At 41.3% G+C, this 22,994-nt stretch overlaps 1 long non-coding RNA gene across 2 annotated transcripts; it reads right to left on the reverse strand.

The window, feature by feature from the left end:
• Positions 1–516: 516 nt before the first annotated feature.
• Positions 517–21,697, reverse strand: LOC119855935. Of its 2 annotated transcripts, XR_005293079.1 has the most exons (5): positions 21,557–21,677; positions 10,051–10,191; positions 8,231–8,415; positions 6,985–7,490; positions 517–3,477 (listed from the first exon to the last, which is right to left on the reverse strand). It is a non-coding gene; the product is annotated as an uncharacterized LOC119855935 (long non-coding RNA). The 2 variants fall into 2 exon arrangements; XR_005293080.1 differs by lacking the exon at positions 6,985–7,490 and having other exon boundaries at positions 696–3,477; positions 21,557–21,697.
• Positions 21,698–22,994: the final 1,297 nt, after the last annotated feature.

A 22,994-nucleotide genomic window follows, 5' to 3' on the forward strand; every position in this document is an offset into this window, starting at 1 on the left:
GTGTGCATCCCAATGTGAGTCCATGAATCATCCAAATCCCTGCACAGGCCCTGTGCCAAAAACCTTTTGGAGAAATGGAGTTATACTGCAACTTTCCACAGTATGTTCATTTTGTAGATGTCACCTCCTTTTGGATTCTTTTCCAATGGAAATAATTTAGGGCCCAATTCTTCCACCCTTACTCATGCTGAGAAGTACCTCACCACGGAAGTAGTCACATTGAGTAGTACTACTCAATATGAGGGTGGCAAAATTGGGGCCCCTCGTAGATTGTCATGAATATGCAAGAACCACTATAATTCTTCAAAGGGAACTGCTGATTTTAGAACAGCTATGTATTTTGCTTCATTTACTAACATGTTGGTATTCTTATCAACACTGGCAAAACACTTTTTTTTTTTTTTTAGGCTAGGGATGGAAGGTTGTCACAGCATCCATCCATCCATCTCACTTGCAATACAACCGATTCTTTCCCTTGCATTCGTTAGCTTCATGTTTAGTAAAAGCAAGTAATCTCGGAATTACTAATTTTATTGAAGACATTTTCAATTTAACATTGCATCCAGTAATGTACATTCCTTGAGACTCCAGGAATACATAAAAATGTGATGGATTTATATGGAGGTCATAATAAAGGTCAAATATTATCCTCTGGGTTTTTGCCATTTATTGTATGGCATTTCATTTTGATTGTAATGGAAATCTAATTATTCCATTAGGTTTAAACCTAAACATTTAAAGCTAAAGGCTATCCTCAGTTTCAGTCACTGCAAAATAGCTTGAGCAGTTTCACATGATGCCAGAATAAACTAATAACAATTTATGCTGACCTTTAATTACATGGGAGCAGAACTTGACTGCTCAAAATAACTGTTTGATTGTGATTGGGTTTAGCAGTGATCTCCTTTGAGATAGTCTTTGTAATTGGTCTTTGATGCACCTCAGCAGAGGAGAGGGCATTTTAGACCACACCTTTCCTAGAATGCTATCTGCTATGATATTAGAACATTTCAAAAAGAGAAGAATAGAGGAGGTTTCAGCTTCGGAAACTTTCTCCAAATCTAGAAAAATCATGTTTAGTGAACAGAACAATACATTGTATGATTTTTCAAAACATCTTTTTAATTTAGTAATACTCGTCCAAAAACATAGGGCTCCATTCTCTGAGTTACACCAGCAAAGTGACAACCAGGTAAAACTGATTTTGATGGAGTTACTCTAGAAGCATCAACAGAAGATTCAGGACCATGTGTGTCTCCATCTGGCTCCCTTGGAGTCTGACCCTAACTTCAGTTGAAATTGAGGGAGCTCCACACATTGCAGGATTAGAACCTTAAAGTGCCACAGCATCACAGTAAAGCAGAAAACTGTTCTGAGTCATGTCTTCAAAGGCTGCATTCACCCAGGGAATGTATTTCCCTACTGACAATTCAAGGAAATGGAAGAAAACTCATTTGTTTTAAGAGGCAGACATTTGTCATTTGAACTCCAAGGTGAAAGAGGAGATTAGGTTGATAGTTTCAATTATATAAGATTAAACCATATGTTTTATGATAGTTTTAATGGTTTCCTGTTTTGTTTTTAATTCTCATTCTAAGCTGCCAGTCAAGAATGAGAATTACTTGTATTATACTCAGTCTCTGCAGATATTACAAGCCGAGCCTCTCCTGCACCTGAATTCCCAGACTGCACTGAAAAGTGATACTGAAGATATTAGCTGAGGGCAATGCTTAGAAACAGGCAATAGTGTGCTCGAAGGAAGGAAACTAGTAAAAATGGTTTACAAGTTATTGCAGCTCCAGTAAATCTATTAGTCTGAATGCTTTAAATCCGGTAGTTCTAAGCAACTGAAAACAGGGACTTATAATGGAAATGTTGGGCAACCTTAACTATAGGCATAGCTACCTGAATCACCTATGTCAGTATTGTATTATTAGCCTTCTATACTACACATTGTGGCCTTTTCGAAGGGCTCTAATCTAGTGCCCAGCTAAATCAATGGAAGAACTCTTTTCAGATTCAATGGGAGCTGGATGAAGGCATAAATCCATTACTAGGTTTAGTAGATGTCCTTGTCTTGTACTACAAAACCAATATTGCCCATTAAAACCATTCCTAGGATGGAGTAAAAAACCTAAAAATTAAGGAAGATGGTGATTGAGCAAACTATAGTGCATCATTAGAAAATAATTCCAAAAATAGTATTTTCTATTTGTCAGATTAATCTTAACAGTACATATTAGTGCAAACATTTACCATACAACAAGGGGAATTAGAAAAGTACAAGTAATATTGAGTAACTAACATCCCATTCACTTCTGAAAATTTAGTGACAACAAATTTTAAACAAGTTAAAAAAAAAACTTAAATAGCAAATAAGCATTATTTAGGCATTTCTGACCTATGAGAAACTATGAAAAAATATATCTGCCCACTATGAAATGGCATAGTTTTGCCCAGTACTATAATTACACCATCACTTTGAACACAAAGAGCGGAGGCCAGTTATGAACAATTCAGTTACAAAACTGTGGACAGATAGCCAAGTGATAGATAATTCTTAGATAAACTACAACTGAAATTGTATATTCTGTGGCCTTTGATCCTTGCCCCAGTGTGCAAGGCAGGATGTTTGCTCTTGAACAAAGCATGAAAAATGGCAGAGTCAGCAGTGTGTGAGAAAGTACACTGGCCTTTCACTTTTTCTAAAATACTGATAGGGAATTAAAGAGGTTTTTTCAGTGCAAACAGTCTGAGCACGCTGTGAACTTTTCATTCTTCTTTCCATATAAAAAAAAAACCTCAATCAGTTTTTAAAGTTACAATAATTTCAAAAGGTAGAGGATTTCTTGGCACAAGGAATTGGTAATGGAATAGAGTACAGAGACTTTTGCCCCAAGATGGCAGTTCAAATCCAATCTAGACTAGTGGAACCCTTTTGCCAGATGTCAAAAATAAAGTCCAGGTTCACTCTGCAAGGTGGTCTCTCTCCCCTTTTTCTGCTGAGAACTGAGCTTCATTACCCAACCAGAGTCAGTTTCTTGCAATGTCAGGGTCACCCCTCACCAGGGCATATCCTGCACAATTCCTATGCCTTTCCATGAATAAATAACTACAGCTAATATGTTTGATGGGTACAATTATAAACATCAAAGACAAATTCCAACCAAAGCAACACAACTCAGTGGGTGGAATTAGGGGTAAACATCGTAATTCATGCAAATTAAGATAAGAGCTAGATTTTCCCCTTCTCCCTAGTATAAGCAGTAGAGACCTCCACCTCTAGGCCTTCTAGTTCTGGGGTTTGTTGAGATTCTCTCCAAGACCTTTTTCTACTCAGTATATCCAGAACACCTGATCCAGTTCTTGGAGAAAACTTCATTCCGTTCTCTTGGATCCAAAAAATTCCAGTTAATCACTCAGGTTACTTCATTAGGTGTCAGAGTAGCAGCAGGTTTCAGAGTAGCAGCAGTTAGTCTGTATTCGCAAAAAGAAAGAGTACTTGTGGCACCTTAGAGACTAAAGTTTATTTAAGCATAAGATGAAGTGATCTGTAGCTCACTTCATCAGATGCATTCAGTGGAAAATACAGTGGGGAGATTTATATATACAGAGAACATGAAACAATGGGTGTTACCATACAAACTGTAAGGAAAGTGATCACTTAAGATGAGCTATCTTACCAGCAGGAAAGCGGCGGGGGGGGGGGGGGTAGAAAACCTTTTGTAGTGATTATTAAGGTGAGCCATTTTCAGTAGTTGACAAGAACGTCTGAGGAAGGGGGGCAGGGGGAAAAACATGGGGAAATAGGCTTGAATAGAGACTGGGAGTGGATGGGTCATTACACAAAGTAAAACTAAGTTAATTGTATCCAGTTTGCAAATTAAATTCCAATTCAGTAGTCTCTCATTGAAGTCTGTTTTTGAAGTTTTTTTGTTGAAGAATAGCCACCTTCAGGTCTGTAATCGAGTGACCAGAGAGACTGAAGTGTTCTCCGACTGGTTTTTGAATGTTATTCTTGACATCTGATTTGTGTCCATTTATTCTTTTACATAGAGACTGTCCAGTTTGACAAATGCACATGGCAGAGGGGCATTGCTGGCACATGATGGCATATATCACATTGGTAGATGCGCAGGTGAACGAGCCTCTGATAGTGTGGCTGATGTGATTAGGCCCTATGATGGTGTCCCCTGAATAGATATGTGGACAGAGTTGGCAATGGGCTTTGTTGCCAGGATAGGTTCTTGGGTTAGTGGTTCTGTTGTGTGGTGTGTGGTGGCTGGTGAGTATTTGCTTCAGGTTGGGGGGCTGTCTGTAAGCAAGGACTGGTCTGTCTCCCAAGATCTGTGAGAGTGATGGGTCGTCCTTCAGGATACGTTGTAGATCCTTGATGCGTTCAAGAGGTTTTAGTTGGGGCTGAAAGTGACAGCTAGTGGCATTCTGTTATTTTCTTTGTTGGGCCTGTCCTGTAGTAGGTGACTTCTGGGTACTCTTCTGGCTCTGTCAATCTGTTTCTTCACTTCAGCAGGTGGGTATTGTAGTTGTAAGAATGCATGATAGAGATCTTGTAGGTGTTTTTGTCTCTGTCTGAGGGGTTGGAGCAAATGCGGTTGTGTCGTAGAGCTTGGCTGTAGACAATGGATCGTGTGGTGGGATCTGGGTGAAAGCTGGAGGCATGTAGGTAGGAATAGCAGTCAGTAGGTTTCCGGTATAAAGGTGGTGGTTATGTGACCATCGCCTATTAGCACCTTAGTGTCCAGGAAGTGGATCTCTTGTGTGGACTGGTCCAGGCTGAGGTTGATGGTGGGATGGAAATTGTTGAAATCATGGTGGAATTCCTCAAGAGCTTCTTTTCCATGGGTCCAGATGATGAAGATGTCATCAATGTAGCGCAAGTAGAGTAGGGGCATTAGGGGACGAGAGCTGAGGAAGTGTTGTTCTAAGTCACCCATAAAAATGTTGGCATACTGTGGGGCCATGTGGGTACCCATCGCAGTGCCGCTGATTTGAAGGTATATATTGTCACCAAATGTGAAATAGTTATGGGTGAGGACAAAGTCACAAGGTTCAGCCATCAGGTTAGCCGTGACATTATCGGGGATACTGTTCCTGATGGTTTGTAGCCCATCTTTGTGTGGAATGTTGGTGTAGAGGGCTTCTACATCCATAGTGTCCACGATGGTGTTTTCAGGAAGATTACCAATGGATTGTAGTTTCCTCAGGAAGTCAGTGGTGTCTTGAAGATAGCTGAGAGTGCTGGTAGTGTAGGGGCTGAGGAGGGTATCTACATAGCCAGACAATCCTGCTGTCAGGGTGCCAATGCCTGAGTTGATGGGGCATCCAGGATTTACAGGTTTATGGATCTTGGGTAGCAGATAGAATACCCCAGGTCGGGGATCCAGGGGTGTGTGTGTGTGCAGATTTGTTCTTGTGCTTTTTCAGGGAGTTTCTTGAGCAAATAGTGTAGTTTCTTTTGGTAATCCTCAGTGGAATCAGAGGGTAATGGCTTGTAGAAAGTGTTGTTGGAGAGCTGCCTAGCAGCCTCTTGTTCATACTCCGAACTATTCATGATGACGACAGCACCTCCTTTGTCAGCCTTTTTGATTATGATGTCAGAGTTGTTTCTGAGCCTGTGGACGGCATTGTGTTCTGCACAGCAGAGGTTATGGGGCAAGTGATGCTGCTTTTCCACAATTTCAGCCCGTGCACATTGGCGGAAGCACTCTATGTAGAAATCTAGTCTGTTGTTTCGACCTTCAGGAGAAGTCCACCCAGAATCCTTCTTTTTGTAGTGTTGGTAGGAAGGTCTCTGTGGGTTAGTATGTTGTTCAGAGGTGTGTTGGAAATATTCCTTGAGTTGGAGATGTCGAAAATATGATTCTAGGTCACCAGAGAACTGCATCATGTTCTTGGAGGTGGAAAGGCAGAAGGAGAGGCCCCGAGATAGGACATTCTTCTGCTGGGCAAAGAGTATAGTTGGATAGATTAACAATATTGCTGGATGGGTTAAGGGAACCACTGTTGTGGCCCCTTGTGGCATGTAGTAGTTTAGATAGTTTAGTGTCCTTTTTCTTTTGTAGAGACGCAAAGTGTGTGTTGGACATCATATGGTTCATGTAAGGACCAATTGCTTAACTGATCGTGCAAGGACCAATTGCTTATGTCTGCTGCTTATGTCCGCATCTTATCAATGCCCATTGTGATCCTGGGGAACCCAGCCTGCTTGTTGCTTCCCTGGCTCATGAAGCTGTACACCCACCACTTCAGCAGCACAAAGGAAAGATTGAACTACTAGCTGAGCAGGTGCAGAATAACAGTTTAATGCACTTTTGGAAGTTTGAGAGTCACTGGTGTTTACTCACTAGATTGAATCTCAGTGAAAAGAAACATCCCAATAGCAGCCTGCTGTGTTCTGCATAATATCTGTGAAGGAAAGAGGAATTGTTGCCAACAGGATGAGGAACAGAGGTGGAACAGCTGTCTACTGGGTTTAATAGCCAAACACAAGGACTATTAGAAGAGCTCAGTGTAGAGCTATATGGCTCAGGGAGGTTTTGAAAGAACACTTCAATGTGCCACAGTAATGTGTTATGAACCCCAGTACTGTGCAGAACCTAGCCCTGCTGTTTTTTGAGTCCTGTTAGGAGCTGTGTGGTTCTTAGTGTACATCTAGGTACACAAACATTATCAGTGAACCTACTAATGTGGAAGTACTTGCTGTACATTTATGATTATTACACTGCATTTGTCACTTCTCTTGTGAGTTCTCTCACAGTATAGAGTAACAAGTAAGAAGGGGCTTTCAGAATGGCTAAGCACTCTGCAGCATAAGTTGTGAACTAATAAAGGTAATTTTCCAAATAGAGTTTTATTCAGTAACAAAAGTGTAGAGAAAGATCTGTGCAATTTAAAAGTAAATATATTAAAAAAACTTTATAAATGAATGGAACAGAATTAAATGAAAATTCATGTTTATTTTACCTCTGATACGCTGACCTGTGAAAACTGCAGTTTCCGTATGTGAAGCTGTGGTTGTCTTAATTTCCCCTGGGGTGGAGTACTAGGGGTAAGGAGGCAGCCACATGGGATGTTGATGGGGCTGGTATAAGGAGGTTCTGTAATGGAGTGCTCCATGGACTTCAAAGAGAAGTGAGCCCTGGATTGTTGAACCTATATGTCCATAAGAGCCTGCAGCATCTGTGTTTGCTGCCAGAGAAGCCACATTACATCCTGGTGCATCCCTTTCTTTTTTCTGCTGGAAAGAGTGGACAGGAGAAAGTCCCTTCTCCAGGCTGCCTTCAACATTTGCCATTTGGACATTTGCTTATAGCTTGATGCAGCAGAGGTTTGCAGGATCTCATTGAGCAAATCATCCCAGGTCTTTTCTTTCTCCTCTGTATCTGGCTAAGGTATTCCAAGAGTATGAAGGGGGAGCTCACCCCTCAAGGCTTCAGAGATGCAGAGACACACACGAGTTTTCATTGCCACTACAGTCACAATGGAAAGTGGAAGTTAAGTTTCAAAACTCCCTTCCCTTGCTCTCCTAAAATTTTAAACAATACATGCTTATTGACACTTCTGCATGGATGTGCTTTGTGCACAGCACTACTCACAGCACCAGCCATGGTGAGCATGGCCTGCCAGAGTTGAGGGAAATAAGGAGGGAAACTATGAGTATAAGGCAGTGGTTCTGGATACCAGCACTGTTTTCAGCAGGTGGTGGCAATTTTAGCTGATGTCTCATTGCTAAGAGGCACAGCAAGCACAGCTGCTGCTGGTCTCACAAAGCACCAAGTACAGTATGCTGCTAGCCTGTGTACTGCAGTGGTGCCTGTTGAAGTTATCGCTAACTGGCATGGGGAAATGTCCTACAGCAGAGGAAGAAATAAGCCTGCAATCCCTAGAAACATTCAGGATAGGATTGCAGAGTACTTCCATGGACATTTCATTGATATCTCTCAGGAAGATTCAAGGGACATCCCTGTGTACATAAACTACTCCACATGGCCTCCCTTGCCTAACTCTGCAAGGGAACGGCAATCAGATAACACTACCTGTTGTAGTACGAGTAAATTAATGAAAAGTTGCTAGCTGTATCTTAAGTCAGGAGCGCTATCAGGACCTCAAGGTAATGGGAAATACAATTACACATTTACCTGAGTAAGCTCACCCATGCTTGAACGTTAGGACTGATTGAGACTCCATCGCAGTGCAAACAGGTACTTACTCACACCAGTTGCATGTCCCCCATCCTTCTCTTTTTCCTCCTTCACCTTCTCCTCATGCCAGGGGCCTGTGGCTCATGGTCCTCAGAGGTATCCACAATGGTGTTCGGGTGGTGATGGGTCCTCAGAGGTATCCACAATGGTGTTCGGGTGGTGATGGGGTCTCCACCAAGTATAGCGTGCGGCTCTTTTGTAAAAAACAGCAGGTCTGCAGCTCAGCAAAAGATCAACTGTTGGCATGGCCTCCCTGGCCTTCTGATATGCCCAACCCAGTTGCTTTGTTTTCATACAACACTGCTACTAATTCTTATTGTACCCCTTCTCCTGCAAGCCCCTCATGCAATTAGCTCATAAGTGTCCATGTTTCTACAGTTGGTTTGTGGCTGTGCCTGCACGACCTCTTCTCCCCACAGGCCCAGGAACCCAGTATCTCCCATCCATTTAGAGCAGGGGGTTCTCAAACTCGGAGTCAGGACTCCTCGGGGGTTGCGAGGTTATTACATGGGGGGGGGGTCGCGAGCTGTCAGCCTCCACTACAAGCCCCTCTTTGTATCCAGCATTATAACTGTGTTAAATATATTAAAGTGTTTTTAATTTATAATGGGGGTCACAGTCAGAGGCTTGCTATGTGAAAGGGCTCACCAGTACAAAAGTTTGAGAACCACTGGCTTAAAATGGAGATCTACTAGGTGTGCTAGCCAAGACAGAATCAGGAAGAGGCATTTCAAAAATTTATCAGGCGTTAGAGAGATGGGGAGCCTTCTGATCTCTAGGCAGTGGAGTTCATAATTGTGACTAGAGTGGTCACTGTCTGGCATTGTGGGAAAGCTGCTGGAGGACTGTTAGGATCGAAATAAGTAATTCAGTGTCTACACGCATGATGCATCAGTCTCAATTCATTGACCATAGATTAATGCCATTTGGGAAGGTGGTGTTACTGTAAGTGTCCTGTTATAGTGATACATTGGTAGGAGACAAATTTAAGCATAGACATACGCACAGCTACATTATGTTCACCTAACTTTGTAGTTTAGACCACACCTAATTGGTTTGGACATTATATGGTTCATGTAAGGATCAATTGCTTAACTGATCGTGCAAGGACCAATTGCTTATGTCTGCTGCTTATGTCCGCATCTTATCAATATTTCAAGCTCATTAGTTCAGGGTGTTCCTACTTATCTCAACTAGCCCCAAAATGAGGTCTCCAGCAGATAGCTTGTCACACCCTTGTTTACAGCTGAACCTTGCATGCAAATCAAGCTATATGCAAATTTACTCATGCCCAGCAAGATCTATGTCTACAGGGCTTACACTGGTAATGACTGAAAATTCTGACCACATAACTCTTGTAGCTATATGAAATAAGTTTAGTGACCTCAGTCCAGTTTCCAGGAGACAGATCATATTGTAGAAACCATGACCACAGCTGGAATTAATCAGCCCATTTGCTGGTAACCTTACCATATGGGCTGGAAGGATTAATAAGCACTAAATTAATAAGCACTAAGAGAAAAGAGTACATTACAGTACATTACAATGTCCAGGTACATTATGAAAGACAGATAAGAGACTATTCCACAAGAGATTGTTGAGAGGGAAATCACTCTGAAACCTGTCAACAAACATGGTGGCTTTTGCCATTCCCCTTCTTTGTTGAGAAGGCCAGCAATAAAGCAAGACTGCATTTGAGAGATAAGTGGATAGCAGAGTCTGTGGATACAACAGTAGGTTAGTACAAGGAAAACTAGAGCAGTGGGCGTATAACTTGAAGTATATTGTATTCACTGTTCATTTATTTTTAACTAAAAAGAGGGTTTACCTTTCAAACAATGCTGTGGTGCAGCATGGAAGCTGAACAGAGAGAAGCTAATGGAGTACATCAAAGGTAATGATCACATTAGTATCGTTCTTGTTTTTTATATTCAGAGACCTCCTAAAATGGATAAAGGCAACCGTCTCCCTGGAAGGTAAAAAAAATTCATAGAATCATTCCTGCAATTAGAAGAGCATGATAATAGCATATTTGTGCCAGATTCAACAAGCTTTTTATGTCACCACTGAGTCAGTGGAGATGTTACTGATAGCATAATCCCCTGATCTGGCTTTTTAAAGGGATTTTTTTTTAAGTGGGTGAAAAGGTATAGTAGTTGCAGCTAATTAGGTATAGCCACTGTTCACAAAGTATAGAGTGATTTGTTTTTATGACTAGTGCCATTCCTCTGTAAATTGTATCTGCAGTATATAATAGTCATCTCCTTACTCTACCTCTTTTGTAATTTGGGGACACAGTATAAAATTCAGAATTTTCTGTTATTTTGTTTCATTACTCCAGTACCTAGAGAAGGTATCAGTCATTCTATGATTCCCCACATGTGAAATGAGAGGCAGAGGGAACAATATGGCTAGGAAATTAATGGAGCAGAATAATCCCAGGGCCTTCTACAAGTGGATGAGCAGTAAGAAAGCATTTTCTATTAGGTTTCTCATAATTTTATTATTGCTTGATACCCTCCTCAGCAAAGTAGAAAGCTGTGGAGCGTCTTGACTGATGATAGCAATACATCCAAAAAACTGAGTGCTTGTAAGGTTAGTTTTATGTAGCCACACACACACACACACACACACACAGGAATAGGACAATATGCATGCTTAATACTGCAAAGTGGTAACAAAATAAAGACCACAACTAATTGCATTGCATAAAAAGGTTATTAGGAAAAGCCCCATGGAAAATTACATATCAATTAGTTATTAAAATTGATCTTTTATAATTCTAGCTTACAGCTGAAAATGCAGTTCAATGGAGCAGAGAAACCATTACTTCTAACACATTCTTATGGGATTGAAATAACATGAGAGAGACAGGATATATTTAAAAAGGAATGCATAAAAGCAGTCTCACTCAGTTGTGCACATTTTTAAAGGGGATGTTTATTAGAAAGTCAACTATTCTGCTGCATGTATAAAGTCAATTTTTAATGTATAAAAACAGGTAATTACACATTAACTGCCAGTTTCTCACATGGAATTACCCATTTTCGACATGCAAATGGGTCATTTTTACAGACCCATTGAAAATTTGTAATTATATCCATTTTGAGACATTTTGTTGAGGTAATTAAGAGGTTACACAAAGGAAAGTCTTGCATCTAATCAATCTTTCAAAGACAGCACTTCCCCCCCCAACCTACAGTACTTTCCACTTTTGTTTCCTTTTTGTCTGCCTCCTTTCTCCTCTTTCAGAGCAAGCTCTCCTTGCTTCTTTTGACTGTATACTCTACTGAAAAGCAAATACAAACAAACAAAACACAGATGTCTGTGACAGATGGCACACCAGATACTGAGAAACCATATTTGCTATAAATTAGTATTATTGAAGACTACTGAACACACTTCCCTGCAATACCCATAGCTTTAAAATCCCTATATAATGTAAGAGAAACTGACCCATTGTCTATCAATCAATTCAGAAGATTAAGAACTACCATAGGATTGGAGGTAAAAATGTTAACCTGGCTCGAAAGATTCACATTTATTTGAGACAAAAAGAAGAAGAAGCTCTTTTAAAGACTATTCCATTACAAGAAAATTCTATGGACAGGGCATAGTATATGCAAGTTCAAAGAAGCTCTTAAAATTAAGGGACAGTCACCTGTTTAGTCAGGGTAACCAGAGATATACTTAAACAGTGAACAAAATTGCAAGAGATTAAAGCACTGCAGAGATATTACACCTGTCCAATAGTGTGTTTATACAAATGCAACCTATGATTCCATCGCTCATAAGTGAATGCAAGCTCACACCAATCCACTTCAAAGACATCTTAGACCAGAACTGCCAGGCCTGAGCAACACCATGAGGGATGGTGTGCAGCTGCTCACTGATACCAGGACCTAGAGCTCTGACACACTGCAATGTCAGGGTCAAACAAGAACTCTGACAACCTGAGCGAGGCAGAAATCTAAGACTAACAGCATCAAGTTTTCTTTCTTCAATTTAAAGGGTTGGACTGACTGACTTGATGCTAGGGAGTCTTGCACCTAAGTATACTTTTTTTCTTATACTTTTTTAAAATTGGGGGGTAGGAGGGAATCAAAATGAAATCCATCTTATTTAAAACATTTCAGCACTTTTTGCTATTTCTTTGGCATATTGTACTACAGTCCATTATTTCAGATGAGGTAAATTATCTTCACATGTAATGAGACAGAAGGCAAAATACACTGACCTGGGGTACTTGATCAAAGGAAATACCCCTTAGAGGTTAATAAAAGGGCTAATTGCAGTAAGTAAAGTGCATAGTGAAAGTCTGAGGATCATGGGACGTGCCCACAATAAGAAATCAGAGATAACAATTCTCAGTAATGCCATTTCAGAAGTGTCTATAACCTCATTCAGGGCAGCATGAAAGATTGCTTTACAAATAGAAGAATCTTCGATTCTGTGCCTTTTGCAGAAGGGAGAGCATAGTCCAATATCACAGGTTTTCAAAGGTGACTCCCAAAAGCTTCAGAAGATTTGATCCAGGTAAACACTATATAGTTCAGATTCTTATAATAATCTCACAGTAATCTGATGCCTGAAACTCTCATGAGAATGAGGTTAAGGAATATGCCAAGAATAGCCTTGCCCAGGCTACATTAGTTCAGTATTTTCCTTGTGATCTCCCATCCGTGGCCTGACACTAGCCAGTGTAGATTGAGGTGGTGCTATGATATTTCCTTGTCTCTGCCTCCTTTGAGATGACTGGCACCCCAAGTGGGCTAACAGGCACTATAATTGTTCCCAACCCTCTTCCCATTCCCCCCTGAAAATAAGGTCCCTTGCACCTTCCACAATGTCTTTGACCAAACCTGAAGTTGTGTGTCCAGAATTCAGAGAAACCCCAAATACCATTAATTGTGTGCATCAGTGCTGATGTGGTTTTGAAACCACTTAAAACGTTATTCTGTAATCAGGTTCATGTGTTCAGAAGTTAGCATTTGAATAACACTGTATGAAATTAAATAGCAACGTCCTTAAATATTTAGTTAGGACAAATTTCAAGTCTATGGCAATAGTAAACTGATACATTTTCTAAGAAGAAAAAGAAAGGGACACTATTATTGGGAGTTGCTAGATGATACTAATGCAGATGATCTTATAAATTTTGATTAATTGACTCTAGGCAGTTACAGCTTGAAAAACTACTGATTCTCAGTTGTGGTGCACTTAGAATATGACCCTGTGTTCTGCCATTTGCCTACTTTACTCACAGGGGACCCCACAAGAATGCAGTTGACCTCTACCAACACTAGATGTGCCTCACCTTGCCACCCTCAATAATACAGCAGTTAATTGGCAATATTATTATTGCTACCATAGACAAAAAAGTCAGAAGGTTTTTGCTTATATTGCAGTATGACTAAGGGCCCCAGTAAGAGTCCAGGGCACCATTGTGCTCACCCCTGCATCAACAAATACAGACACCCTTGCTTCAGAGTTCAAGTAATGTTAACTTAGCAGTATTGCCTACCCCATATGTTTAATGGTATACATTTCAAAAATATATAAGCCTATGAAAACAGTGGATCATATAATAGAAGTTACTTTGCAACCTTAACTGTACTCTAGTGGTCACTGGGGCCCACAATACTAGGTCCAGCATGTGCTGTTAATCATCGGGAAAACAATGAGCTGAAATTCTGAAGGAGGTGGGCAAGTGGTCTAGAGAAAAGTAAAGCTAGTGTCCATTTATTTCATGCTTTCTTAATATAGTAACTCAAATACACTCTGGCACACTAGAAGACACTTTATAGGGAACCAACCCCTCATCAGGGGAGGTGGGTTCAATGACATAACTACCCTTTCCATCATAATGGTTAAAGTTCTCTAATCATAGAATCACAGGACTGGAAGGGACCTTGAGAGGTCATCTAGTCCAGTCCACTGCCTCATGGTAGGAATAGGTATTCTTTAGACAATTCTTTACAGGTGTTTGTCTAACCTGCTCTTAAAAATCTCCAATGATGGAGATGCCACAACCTCCCTCGGCAATTTATTTCAGTGCTTAATCACTCTGACAGTTAGGACTTTTTTTCTAATGTCCAACCTAAACCTCCCTTGATGCAATTTAAGTCCATTGCTTCTTGTCCTATCCTCAGAGGTTAAAAAAAAAACAAAACAAAACACATTTGTCTCCCTTCTCCTCATAACAACCTTTTACATACTTCAAAACTGTTATGTCCCCCCTCAGTCTTCTTTTCCAGACTAAACAAACCCAATTTTTTCAATCTTCCCTCATAGGTCATGTTTTCTAGACCTTTCATCATTTTTGTCGCTCTTCTCTGGATTTTCTCCAGTTTGTCCACATCCTTCCTGAAATGTGGTGCCCAGAACTGGACACAATATTCCAGTTGATGCCTAATCAGCACAGAGTAGAGCAGAAGACTTCCTTCTCGTGTCTTGCTTACAACACTCCTGCTAATACATCCAAAAATGATGTTTGCTTTTTTTTGCAACAGCGTTACACTGTTGACTCATATTTAGCTTGACCCCTATGACCCCTAGATCCCTTTCCACAGTACTCCTTCCTAGGCAGTCATTTCACATTTTGGATGCATGCAACTGATAGTTCCTTCCTAAGTGGATGGAGTATTTGTACTTGTCCTTATTGAATTTTGTACTATTTACTTCAGACCATTTCCCCAGTTTGCCCTGATCAATTTGAATTTTAATCCTATCTTCCAAAGCACTTGCAACCCCTCCCAGCTTGGTATCATCCGCATACTTTATAAGCGTACTCTCTATGCCATTATCTAAATAATTGATGAAGATACTGAACAGAATCAGACCCTGAACTGAACCCTGCAGGACCCCATTTGTTATGTGCTTCCAGGATGACTGAACCACTGATAACTACTCTCTGGGAATGGTTTTCCAACCAGTTTTGCTCCCACTTTATAGTAGCTCCCTTTAGGTTGCATGTCCCATGAAGTCATGCAACACAGTATCAAAAGCTTTACTATAGTCAAGATACAATATGTCTACTGCTTTTCCCCCCCCCCCCCCCATCCACAAAGCTTGTTACTCTGTCAAAGAAAGCTATCAGGTTGGTTTGACACAATTTGTTCTTGACAAATCCATGGTGACTGTTACTTATCACCTTATTATTTTCTAGATTTTTACAAATGGATTGCTTGATTATTTGGTCCATTATCTTTCCAGGTACAGAAGTTAAGCTGACTCATCTGTAATTCCCCAGGTTTTCCTTATTTCCCTTTTTAAAGATGGGCACTATATTTGCCCTTTTCCAGTTTTCTGGAATCTCTCCCATCTTCCATGACTTTTCAAAGATAATTGCTAATGGCTCAGACATCTCCTCAGTCAGCTCCTTGAGTATTCCAAGATGCATTTCATCAGGCCCTGGTGACTTGAAGCCAGCTAATTTGTCTAAGTAATTTTGGACTTGTTCTTTCTATGTTAGATGTCCAATCACCACCAGCCTTCTTGGTGAAAACCAAATCAAAGAAATCATTAAGCATCTCTGCCATTTTCACATTTTCTGTTATTATTTTTCCCCCTTCATCAAGTAACGGGCCTACTCTGTCCTTGAACTTCCTCTTGCTTCTAATGTATTTGTAGAATGTTTTCTTTATCCTTTATATCTCTAGCTAGTTTGATCTTGTTTTGTGCCTTTGCCTTTCTAATTTTGCCCCTACATACTTGTGTTGGTTGTTTATATTCATCCTTTGTCATTTGACCTAGTTTACACTTTGTGGGACTCTATTTTTAGATCATTGAAGATCTCCTGGTTAAGCCAGGGTGGTCTCTTGCCTACTTCCTACCTTTCCTACTGTGATAAATGCAAGGGGAGGTGGGGGATAGCTCCATTTTATGGACACCCAGCCAGCCAGTTAACTTTTAAATCCCTCTTGGTAGTTGTTCTTTACTTGCTTTACCTGTAAAGCATTAAAAAGTCTCCCTGCATAGGTAAAAGGAAGGGAGTGGGCACCTGACCAAAAGAGCCAATGAGAAGGCTAGAACTTTTTAAAATTGAGAAAAAACTTCCCCTTTGTCTGTCTGTTGTTCTCGGGAGAAGCACAAACAAGGCTGCAGCTATGCTGTAAGAGCTTGGGCCAGGGATGAAAAATCATCAAATCATACCTAGAAACTAATCATTTGAAACCCCAGATATGCAAGTAGATCAAGAAATTTTTAGGAAGATGCAATTAGGTTTATCTCTGTTATTTTCTTTATGGCTTGTGGATTCCTCTATGCTAACCCAAAATACTTTTGTTTTGCTTGTAGCCTTTAAGCTGGACCTTATGAAGGTTATTCTTGATGCTTAATTTTTGTAAGTGGGTTCTTAAAATCTAGCAATAGTCTGATTTTCAAATGTATTTTCTTTTTTTGTTTTTAATAAAATTTACCTTTAAGAACAGGATTGGATTTTGTGTCGTAAGAGGTTTGTGCACATGTTGGTTAATTAGCTGGTGGCAACACCTGATTTCCTTTTTCTTTCTCAGCTCTTCCCTGGAGGAGGGGTGAAGGGTCTTGAGGGTACTCCACTGGAAGGAATTCTCAAGTGCATCTTCCTGGGTTCTGAAGGGGGCTTTTGCACTTGGGTGGTGGCAGCATCTATCCTTCCAAGGTCAGAGGAGAAGCTGTAACCTTGGGAGTTTCATACAAACTTGGAGTGGCCAGTATTAATTTTTAGAATCCTTGCGGGCCCCCATCTTCTTCACTCAAAGTGCCCGAGGGGGGAAAATCAGCCTTGACACCTATGCAGTGTGATAGTTTGCTCTTGTGCCCTTAATAAGGTCTCTCTGAAAAACTGCCAACTGTCTTCAATTGTTTTTTCCCCTTAGACTTGCATTGCATGGGACCTTACCAATCAACTCCCTGAATTTGCTAAAGTCTATCTTCTTGAAATTCATTCTTTATTTTGCTATTCTCCCTCCTACCATTCCTTAGAATAATGAACTATATCATTTCATGATCACTTTCACCCAAGCTGCCTTCCACTTTCAAATTCTCAACCAGTTCCTCTGTATTTCTCAAAAACAAATCTAGAACAGACTTTCCTCTAGTAGCCTTCTCCACCTTCTGAAATAAAAAAAAATGGTCTCCAATACATTCCAAGAATTTACTGGATAATTTGTGCCCTGCTGTGTTCTTTTCAGATGTCTGAGTAATTGAAATCTCCCATCACCATCAAGTCCTGTGCTTTGGATGATTTTGTTGTTTTAAAAAAACGTTATCCACCTCTTCTTCCTGGTTAGGTGGTCTGTAGTAGACCCCCTATCATGACATCACCCTTGGTTTTTACCCCTTTTATTCTTACCCAGAGACTTTCAACAAGTCTTTCTCCTATTTCCACCTCCACCTCAGTCCAAGTATATACATTTTTAATATACAAGGCAACACCTCCTCCCTTTTTTCCCCTGCCTTTTTTACCAGTGGGCTTTGGTCACCTGCCCCCTGTGAACCTAATTTAAAGCGCTCCTTACTAGTTAGTACTCGCACAGTGTTTGTTCAGCAGGGGGATCTCCTCTCCCCCCTCAAGCTCTCCTGTTTGTGGTCTCCTGTTTGCTAGATCCCCTAATAATAGCAAATAACAGACCTTGGTGGTTTCCAGATAGCTCCCACTAACTGTCAACATCAGTTTGCCATGCCACTGGTTCCATTATGTAGGATTTGCCAAGCTATCTGACCAGCGTGAGCTGAAAGTGAGATCATGACAGCAGAGGCATCTATTTAAATCATTAATTGTCAAGATAATGATCACAATTCCATTCTGCTCCTGGCCATTTTTTCCATATCTTTTTGGCACATTCAAAATTGTAAACAGTTTTTGTGTAAAAATCCAGTTTAATGTTTAAACCCAGATTACATCATGGGCTTGCAATGACATCACTTTTAGGGCTGGAAGACCATGAATTTCAATTGACTTTACACTGGAAGTCATTTAATGTCTATTTCTAATAGATAACAGGTTTTCACAAAAATCAATGCAATGAAAAATATTCCCATTTAGACAAATTTTCTGTGCAGCTAATGGGGTGAATCTTTTTTCCCGTCATACAAAGGGGAATTAAACCAGCTCTGACTTACACATTCCCACTGGCCTAATCAAGTTACAGCAAGTCTGAAATGAAAGGGGTTTAGGTAGGAAGTCTGTCTGTTTATTAGGTTTCTTTCTTTTCCGTCTTGCTTTCGATTTGCTTAAAATTGACAGCTAATTCTACTTTCTCATTTCCATTTATTGTAGTTAGCTGAGAAATTAACAGGTAAAATCCCACTCAAACAAGCAGAATATTCTTTCTCAAACCAAACCAATTTATTGAAGTTACTGAACAGCTTAGGTCAGATTCATATCTGGTGTAGGGCCACTCAAAATCACGGGGCTACATCAGAGATAAAATTGGCCAGTCTAAGCTAGAACTGCAGTCTTTATGCCTGTTGATTTCACCGGGAATTGTGCCCAAGTACAACTGGGCCTCTTAAAGGAACATTTGAGCTGCAACCTCCAGTTGGCACATTACATAAATCTCCAGATAACATCATTTTAACCAGAAAGTGTTTAGAACAATTCCATATAACAGCAGGGAAAGTGTCCAGTTATGATTAACCATTTTCTGGCTCAGATTCTTTGCTGGAGTGAGAGGAAATTGTGTAGTTTCATCTTGTCCTGTTACACTAATGTTTATTACATTAGATTTTTTTCCCCCTGAGCAGCCACTGTGTTATTCCTCCTTTCATCTTAAATTCATTTTCTATTACTGCTGTGTTAATTTGCTTTTTTCTTCAGCATTTCAGAGATCATAGAGTGATGCTTTTATTTCCTACTTCTTACTTTTAAGTAGTTAGCTCTTCAGTGGTATATAGAGGGCATGCAGAGGAGAATTAGAGGACCGCCTATGGGTGGCGAGCTTTCTCTGCATGCTGTTGAACACACTTGTGCTGAGGGTCCCAACAGGCTAATGTGAAAGGGTTTTCCTTGTGGAGCAGAGCCAATGGATTCATAATTATGAAGATTCCCCTGGGGCTACTACTACTTTCAGGATCGTCTAGCAGCCACCTAATGATTCTATTGCTACTCCATGGTCTGAAGGGAAAGAATCCTTTCCCTACTTGCACTTCTGCAAACCTCCCCAGTATAGAACCTGTTCTCTTTGAGCAGGATTTGGTCCTCATGTCTTTCCTCTTCTTCTATATAGCAATTAATAGTCTAAATGTCCTGGAAATCTTTTCATTTCTTTTCAGTTCTACTTCCTTTGTTCCTAAATTTTTATTATTTTCCTACTGTAGCTGGACATTCTACTCATCAAAAATACATTATTATAAATGTCAAAAAAGGCAGAGAAATCAATTACATTTAATACTGTGGATAGAAAAAAATCTCTATACCCCTCTCCCCACTAATCTGTAATCCTCAACCGAGGACAATTGCCAGATAGAAATCTCATCCCTTTCAGATCATAACTGTAACAGAACTACACAGAAGTACTATTTTTGCAGTGTTCTAATTCAGCAGTTTTCATTTGCATTGGACTGAGACCTCATATGGCTGATGTGCTATCTATATATGTGTGTGTTAAATCAATGAAATTATACAGAAAGTTTAGTATATGCTATGCAACTGGGGGCTTTCTCCATTTATTAGTCCAATCTTAATCTTTCTTTCCTGGAGCAAAATGGAAGCTTGGACTGTCATAACCTTCAGCTCTGGTAAGAGGTAAATTCCACTTGCTGTAATGCATTTCACTTCATAAGCACAAGATCATCACTTACACCCATAATGCGGAGAACTTCGATAGAGACTTGCACAGTTGGGAAGGCAAACCTTACCACATCAAAGTTTAAAGTTTCTTTTTTAAGTAGCTAGGAAATTGCTATTACTTGACAAATCTAAAACTAACTAGTCAGAACTGCTATTTTCAATCTTCCAGAGACAGCTGCTGCAACAGTACAAGGGTAAGTCACACATTAAATCTTTCTACCAGTCTTTGCATGGGCACTCTCTTCCATGGGCATTCTTTCCAAGTGACAGACTTTTCTGCCTGCATTCTTCCCAGAGTGGAATTCCTCTGGTCACTGTCCACTTAAATGGGATCACCAAGCTACAGCACCCTGTATTTCCAATATCTAGGGCCCTACTAAATTCACAGCCATGAAAAATGCATCATGGACCCTAAAATCTGGTCTCCCCCTGTGAAATCTGGTCTTTTGTGTGCTTTTACCTTATACTATACAAATTTCATGGGGGAAACCAGCATTTCTCAAATTGGGGGTTCTGACCCAAAAGGGAGCTGCAGGAGGGTTACAAGGTTATTTTAGGGAGATCACAGTATTGCCACCTTTACTTTTGTCTTGCCTTCACAGCTGGGAAGCAGAGAGCAGCATCTATTGGCTGGGCACCCAGCTATGAAGGTAGCGCCCCCGCAGCAGCAGCGCAGAGGTAAGGATGGCAATACTATACCAAGCTACCCTTACTTCTGCGCTGCTGCCTTCAGAGCTGGGTGGCCAGAGAGTGGTGGCTGCTGACTGAGGGCCCAGCTCTACAGGCAGCAGCTCAGAAGTAAGGGTGACAATGCTATCCCATGACATCCTTATTTCTGCACTGCATTGCTGCTGCTGGTGCTGCCTTCAGAGCTGGGCTCCCAGCCAGCAGCCACCATTCTCCAGCTACCATCAGCAGCAGCAACGTAGAAGTAAGAGTAGCAGTACCGCAGACCCCCTACAATAACCTTGTTCCACCCCAACCTTTTGGGGGGTCAGGACCCCTACAATTACAACACTGAAATATCAGGTTTAAATAGCTGAAATCATGACATTTACAATTTTTAAAATCTTTTGACCATTAAATGGACCAAAATGGATCATGAATTTGGTGGGGTCCTACCAATATCCTACCACAATTACAATGTGGTTGTGACTCAAACCCCATTGCAGTCTGTAGCAGGGCTGGCTGACTCTTGAGTGTTCTCCAGTGGCCAGGGTTGCTCTTCAGCCCCTTACCTCAGTTCCCCCTAAAGAACACCTCATACTCCAAAAGATGTAAGAGAAGTCCTCCTCTGGGGTTGTACATTGAGTCCAAACAAACTCAAAATTAAGGCCTCTTCTGCCCAGATTCCGGCTGGATTCAGCATCTCCTCTTCCTACTCAGTGAGCCTCTGGAAAAGATACAAGATCTGCCCTGATTTCTTTGCCTTCTCCCCTCTGGCTGTCAGTCAAGCACTTCACTCTCTTCTTTCCTTGGCCCACCTTCCCAGAGCTGGGCTATAGTCAAACAGACCCTTTTATTCCTTACAGGAACCAGTCTTGATCCCTGCAGCACTCACCTACAGCTGCTTTCTCAGGCCAGCTGCAGCTTTGTAGGCGTCTGTCCTGCCTGGCACACTCAGCTCTGCCTAGCTGGAGTATAGGCTCCTACTTGAGCACCGTTTCCCAGGGACTGCTCCCAGCAGTTTGTCCCTTCCTCCTTTTATCCCCAGGCCTGGCCTGAGTTTGTCATATGACCTCATCATTATCCACCTGGAGAGGTGAGCTGATCTTCTCACAGGTGGGACTGAGGCCCCACTTTTCCGTTAAAGGGGCCAACCACCCTTTGACATAGTCCCTCAGAAGCACACCCTCAACTGACAGGTCCCCCTGCCTTCACTTCTCTTTGGGTGGAACCCGATGGTTTTACCACTCTTTGCATTTTGCCATAAGGGTGTGATTCCCAGCTCGAGCAGACAGACTCGTACTAGCTCTAATCAAGCTAGTAAGCTAAAAGTAGTAGAGTAGCTGCAATAGCGTGAGCAGCAACACAGACTAGCCGCCCCCAAGTGCATAGCTATGGAGTTTAGGTAGATTTGTAACCAGGATGGCTAGCACCTGTGCTAATGTAGCTACTCTGCTAATTTTAGCACACTGACAGGTAGTACGAATATGTGTACTCAAGTTGGGAACCACATCCCTAACTCCTAGTGTAGAGTAGCCTTAGACTAGATCCTGGGGTGGCAGCTCCCTTGTTTCTTACCCTGTTACCCAACAGGCCCAACTACAATTGGTACCTGCAAGACACTCCTCTTCAGGTGCTGTGACCCACAATTGATTGAAGTGATTCACAAGCATCTCCTTGCAAACATATGTATTACTGTTGGCCCAAAGGTATCCAGCAAACAGAGAAAAAAATTAAAGCCACCCAAGGGTCACACTTTGGGGTTTTGAGTAGTTTATCACCTCTTTCAAAGCTCTGGTGAGCTCAGATGCCTCTGACATTGCTTAGTCCCTCCTTTAGCTCAATAGCCCAGCAGGCTCTGCCTATACCTGGGCAGGGAAAGAGATTCTCCTGCTGTTTCTCTCCCTCTCTCTCTCCCACAGCTGCTGTTGCCCACTCATCCTCTTTTCTCTCTAGGCAGGGTATGTCTCTCTGGGTGGAACCTGATGGTTTTACCACTCTTTGGCTAAGTCTGCACTTTGCCCTGTTAACCTGACTGGTAACAGACAGGGTGATATTTCATGATGGGATAACATGATTTTGGCAATTAATTGATCTTTAAATATTCATGGTAAATAGGCCCAATGGCCTGTGATGGGATGTTAGATGGGGCGGGATCTGAGTTACTACAGAGAATTCTTTCCTGGGTATCTGGTTGGTGAATCTTGCCCATATGCTCAGGGTTTAGCTGATCGCCATATTTGGGGTCGGGAAGGAATTTTTCTCCAGGACAGATTGGAAGAGGCCCGGAGGTTTTTTGCCTTCCTCTGTAGCATGGGGCATGGGTCTCTTGC

The sequence above is a fragment of the Dermochelys coriacea genome, chromosome 5, assembly GCF_009764565.3.
Source record: "Dermochelys coriacea isolate rDerCor1 chromosome 5, rDerCor1.pri.v4, whole genome shotgun sequence".
In the NCBI taxonomy this organism is placed as follows: domain Eukaryota; kingdom Metazoa; phylum Chordata; order Testudines; family Dermochelyidae; genus Dermochelys; species Dermochelys coriacea.